This window comes from Neomonachus schauinslandi, chromosome 15 (genome assembly GCF_002201575.2).
Source record: "Neomonachus schauinslandi chromosome 15, ASM220157v2, whole genome shotgun sequence".
In the NCBI taxonomy this organism is placed as follows: domain Eukaryota; kingdom Metazoa; phylum Chordata; class Mammalia; order Carnivora; family Phocidae; genus Neomonachus; species Neomonachus schauinslandi.
In genome coordinates, this window is record NC_058417.1 from 33,361,160 (window position 1) to 33,367,159 (window position 6,000).

General features: G+C 40.6%; 1 protein-coding gene across 1 annotated transcript in view; it reads left to right on the forward strand.

Annotated features, from left to right (window-relative positions):
• Window positions 1-6,000, forward strand: part of CA10 (carbonic anhydrase 10) — a 537,563-nt gene that overhangs the window by 123,085 nt on the left and 408,478 nt on the right. The window lies entirely within an intron of this gene.

Genomic DNA, 6,000 nt, shown 5'->3' on the forward strand with positions numbered 1-6,000 from the left:
TATGACCTCCCTGTTGGGTTTAGAAGGCAGAACAGTCAGTGCTTTTCACTTAATCCGTTTTTATTTGTGTGTATGAGATTAGAGATGTTTGCTGTGCCCATGGATGCTCCTGTATTTTTCAGAGTGCTTCCAATTTTAAATTCCTGTACCTCTGTTAAAACTCTGTATTGCACTGAAAATATGTTCATGATAATTATATCTCAAAGATGCCAAGGGAGTCAGATAATCTCAATTTCTAATTTTTAACTTTATCAGTTTGTTCCACCATTTGATTTGTGGATTGAGCAAGTTAGTGCAAAGAGGGGAATTAGGGGGTAGAGGGAAAGATACTGGCATTTATTGAACCCATGGTAGGACCAAGGCACTGTGTGAAGAATTTGTCAATGACTATTTTCTTCAATCTTTAAAATGTTAGAAACCCTTGATTTTTTATTTTTTTAAATTTTTTTAAAGATTTATTTATTTATTTTGAGAGAGAGCAAGGGGGAAGGGCAGAGAGAGAAGGAGAGAGAGAATCCCAAGCAGGCACACCTGCTCAGTGCGGAGCCCAGTGCAGGGCTTGATCCCACGACCCTGAGATCATGACCTGAGCTGAAACCAAGAGGTGGATGCTCCATTGACTGAGCCACCCAGGCACCCCAAAACCCTTGATTTAAAAAAATATTTGGGGGGGGCGCCTGGGTGGCTCAGTCAGTTAAGCATCTGCCTTCAGTTCAGGTCATGATCTTAGGGTCCTGGGATCAAGCCCCACATTGGGCTCAGCGGGGAGCCTACTTCTCTCTCTCTCTCTCTGCTGCTCCCCCTGCTTGTACTCTCTCTCTGTCAAATAAATAAATACGTAATCTTTAAATAAAAATAAAAAACATTTTGGGAAATTCAGTACTAGGGAGGGAATTTGCATACAATCTTCCATATGATTAGTAACAGAATCCAATTCTGTTCCCAGTAGATAGTGGTGAATTGGTGAACATTATGTATCTTTTTTAAGTATAGACATTTACATTGTTGGGTGTAAAGAAAACATGTCTCAGAGTTGGAGTCATTGTCAACCACTGCATTATAAGCCAGATGTTTTATTCTTGGCTCACACCTTGATGTATGCCCAGGGACCGCATCTTTGAAGTAGAAATAGAAATGGAGTCCAGTTTGTACCTCTTTGCTTCCATTTACGTGTGACTTCTCAGTTCCCACAGGACTAAAGCAAGTTCCCGTTATCATCCTGAACATCTCTTTCTTTCTTCTTCCACTCAACAGGACGGCTGCTGAGTACACACTCTTTCTCACTTCATTCCATTAATGTTATCCAACGGTTTTGCAACTCATTGTTAAGACAGAAAGGTCAACAGGCCCTATTGCGTGATCTTTAAAAGGCTGATAATGTCAAGATAAATGCATTCTCTTAAATCTGTTTTTAAAGGCCAGAATCATTCATGCATTTCTGGGAGAGGATAATGATATCAGAGTTATTACCAGGAGTCAGTCCCTACAATCATTAGGACCAGCTAAGATTTACTGCTTAGCTGGACAGAAGCCTCTGCCACCAAAGGCCTGTTTTCCATCATTGGTGGACTCAACTTGAGGGTGTGAAAAGCAAGCCATTACTCTGTACTAAGCAACAAAGCAATATGCACTCTATGCAAATGAGCAGATGCCCTCACTTGACATAAAAATTCTTGACTTTAAAAAAAAAGTCTTTCTGTCTAAGAGTATACATTATAAAGTGTGTGAGATGAACACACATATAACACTGTGATACAATAAGCTATCGAATAAGTCTACTTTTTAGTTCAGCCACATGGCTTTTTTTATACTTGAATTTGAAAGTATATGGCTTTCAAATGGCTAAGTAGTTGTAAGTTTCTTGGAAATATTTGGGAACAGAGTTCAGTGTCTCATACTTCTTAATTTCTTTACTCCCTTCTGGAGATTCAGATTCAAGCTGACTATGAGGTGCCCATTGTTGGCCAGACACCATGCCATGTACTTTGTGTCTTATTAGTCTCTCACAACAATGAGAGGAATATCATTTGTGTGATAGGATAGGAGTCTTTGGTATTTTCTAGATGAGAAACAGATGAGGCCATGAAGCATTGAGCAACCTGCTGAAAGCTGTGTGATTTAGGCCTTTTAACTTCCAAGTCCTGTGCTCCATCATTGTACTGCTGCTTCAGTCTCACTAGGATTCTGGTCAAGGTAAGGCCACATGATGCTCTTGATCAGTGTTGTTCATTCTAGGATCCAGAAAGAGTGCTCAAGGGCACCTGGGTGGCTCAGTCAGTTAAGCGTCCACCTTCGGCTCAGGTCATGATCTCAGGGTCCTGGGATCGAGCCCCACATCAGCTCCCTGCTCAGCAGAGAGTCTGCTTCTCCCTCTCCCTCTGCCCTCCACCTCTTTCTCTCAAATAACTAAATAAAATCTTTAAAAAAAAAAAGAGTACTCAAATGTTGTTGGAATATGGATTTGTTGACCAAAGGATGTTTTGGGATGATCTCTTGAAAACTTAATCTTGAGATGGTAATTGTCCAACTCCTGTGATGGTCATCCCTAAATTAGGCAAGGCAGGGGTCCAGGAATCTTAACTGTGTCCCTTTCGTTTCTTGGTATGTAGTAGAGGAGATGTGAGACAGAAAGACTTGAAGGGAACCTCAGCAAGTAATAAACATAGAAGGGCTCAATTATATCTGATGAACTTCCAACGTAAAACTGAAGATGTTCAGTGTTTACTAGTGGAAAACCTTACATGCGGACATGTTTAGGCCATTATCGCACCCTCAAAAGGAATCATCCAGTAATTCTAAAGAATATAATTGAGCAGAGTTGTGTGTTTGTAGGGGGGGATGCAAAACCAGGAAAATATGTTCTCTAGGCCACCAGCTGGGGAGAGTTTTAATGACAAGCCATGTGGGGAAAAAGGTAAACACTGAAATGTAAGTTAGCCTTAGGCTCTTCATGGCCCTAAAAGCCATGCCATCAAAGCAGAAGTTTTTTGGGCACACAAAGAGGTGGGATTTTGTGAATGGACCCTAGAGGAGGGAACCAGTCTATTTAAGTCAGGATCATGTCCACAGTCCTGTCTTGACTAGCGTTGCCCCTTTGCAGTACAGTGACTCACAGCACAAGTGTGCTGCCCTTCTAATGCCCAAGTACTCATTCTAGCTGCTTTTATGGGTTCCAGAGCTAGCCCAGGGCAACAGCTGCCAACATTTGCCAGGGATGCAATTGGTTAGTAGAATCTTATCCCAGGAGAGACCCTCTGGTAACTTCAGTTGTACTCATTTTATACCAAAGATGTGCCCTTGAAAGACTTGATGTCAGTCATTGTTTTATAATTTCAGCTTCACTACAATGCTACAAAGCATGAAATGCATCAAAGAATTCTTTTTAATAAAGTCCAGAATAGTTCCACAAAAGGTATATGTAGACTGATAAAATCACCTATTGGTGTCCTTTTGCCATTAGTTGGGTCTGCATGTAATGGGTTCATTTGGAAGTGAAAGCACGCTGGCTGTCAGTTTCATTATTAGTAAATACCGATTCCACATCTCTGTTTCCCTCCTAAAAAACTGGAGGTATAAGATTTTGGCCATATATAACTCTGCAGCCCCTGCATTTTGTTAATAACACCATAATACTCCGTGGGGTTTTTAGCACTGACATTAAAAAGAGGTCATCTGGTTCTCACCTTTATTACCTCATTTATCTTCCCATTCCTGGGAGGCATGAAGTCAGATATTATTACTTGCATTTACAGGCGGGGAAGTTCTGAAAGGTCAGCCAACATAAAGTGATGGTCAGCAAGAGGGCTCCAGAGGGAACTCGGGTGGGCCCAAATTAGTCCAGCCCACCAATGTTTGTTGGAAGTCTGATCCCAGAGGCCCTGGGTACAGAAGCCCAAGAAAAGTGAGGTTCTATCATGGGACTGCCCTTGTCCTCTACTTGTCCTGCTCTGCCACTTACTGGAGACACTGTGTGACCTTGGGCAAAGCATCAACTTCTGTGACTCACAGCTCTGCCGTTGGAAGAGTGCCCAGAATAATACCTGCCTCAATTCTAGGAAGGTACTCTTTTCTAAGAGAGACTGGTACTGGTTCTGATTAGCAGTGAGGGAAAGAATGGGTGGAGGGGTCCGCGTCTTCCTCCTTCCGCAGAATGTGGTGAGGTCAGTCTGTCCCGACCTTAGGGGCTCCCTCCCGCCTACATAGACTTTTCAGAGTTAACTTCTATGGGAGAATGTCTTCTCTCCCCAGTTTTGTTGTAAATTTCGACTTTCTCACGATCCCGTCCTAGAACCTAAAACAACAGGACTCTGAAAATGTGTGCTGCCTTGGGGAGGTTGGAATGATTTTCTGTCTTTGTACTTAATGGGAAGAGCCTGAGAAAACATGGAATCCTGGACTCCCAGAGCTCCCAGCTGGAACAGGCTTCAGAGAATTACAGTTCAAGCTCTTCCTTTTACAGATGGAAAAAAACAGAGATCCAGGGATGAGATTCCAAGAAGGAAGCCAACTAGTTGCATTTTCTTTCCTTGAGGAGGTTTCTTTCCTTTTGGCACCTGCCTTTGTGTATGAAACCTTGAGGTCTTTGGGAGGATTGAAGTAGAAAAGAAGGGACGGTGGCAGGTATCAGTGGACAGAGGACTGTGAGGTTCTGTGGGAGGGGACGGTAAGACTCCCCAAGGCTGGGAAGGCAGTGGTGGTTTGACAGAGCCTCAGGATGATTTGATTTTGCCTAAGGGCACACCCCGCTTTGTGAAGCAGGATCCTCACCTACATGTGGCCCCCTAACCCAATGCCTGTGCCCCACTATTGCAGAAGGTCCTTAGTTTCTAAGACTCTTTTCTCGATCTTCACTGAGACAAGTTCACTCATGACTGGGGGCCCACGTCTGCCAGAATCTTAACCTCAACAAGTTGGAGAAGGACTGGTGTGTTCCCCTCCATTTAAGAGATATTTTTCACTTTATTTATATATATATATATATACACACTATATATATATATGTTATATATAGTGTGTATAAATTATATTACATTAAAATATATATAAATTAAATTATATAAAAACAAATTATAAATAAATTATATTATAAAATATTTAAATTAAATTATATAAAACATACATAATATGTTATATATGTATATATAATATTGTAAGTATTTATTTGTATTTTTTATTTTTTTTACCTTGTGTATCACCATCAAAAAAAGTGTAAATGTTCATCCTGGTCAAGTTTTGCTCCTTTTGCTACCTGTTTCTTCACGCTGTGTGTATTTCACCCGTTCCGTTTTATCACCATCCTCCTCTTTATCCACAGCTTGAAAAGCAATCATCAAATCCATTTGTCTCAACAAAGTTGCCTATCACATTCTGAAAAGGCTGGTATTTTATGCATGTTTCACTTCTCTACAATCAAAAAATATTTTAAGATAAATGAGGACAGGAAAGGTGTTCATGAATAGAAATGACAGTGTCCTGATTTTGTCTCTTTCCATCTAGGTGTAAGTGACAGCTTTTTTTTTTTTTTTTCCAAATTATCCTCTTTTAAAAATGCAGCATATTTGAAGCAGAAAACCATCTAGTCCTATGTGAATGAGCCTTAGGAAAATTGCTTTCTATTATCAGTATTTTTCAACAAGAGTCACAAGGAGGAATATGTCCATTCTGAGGTATTTTCTGTTTCTCCTTTGAGATCTTGTGTATTAACCATTGTGAAATTCTGAGCCATATAAACTAGCATTGAGTCCTTCTCCAAGATCTGTGACAATAAGTGAGTTAGCTTTTTCCCCTCCCTGTTCTTATTAGTTATGGGGGATGATAAGGCAGGACCATCATTGTGACATATCACGTGTCCCATGGAATCTGTTTGTGATACTGGTCCCCCAAACAGAACTTTGCCCTTTCAGTTAGATGCAGCCTCAGGAGCATCGCCACTTTAAGATAGAACAAATACATACATATATATATATATATATATATATATATATATATATATATATATAT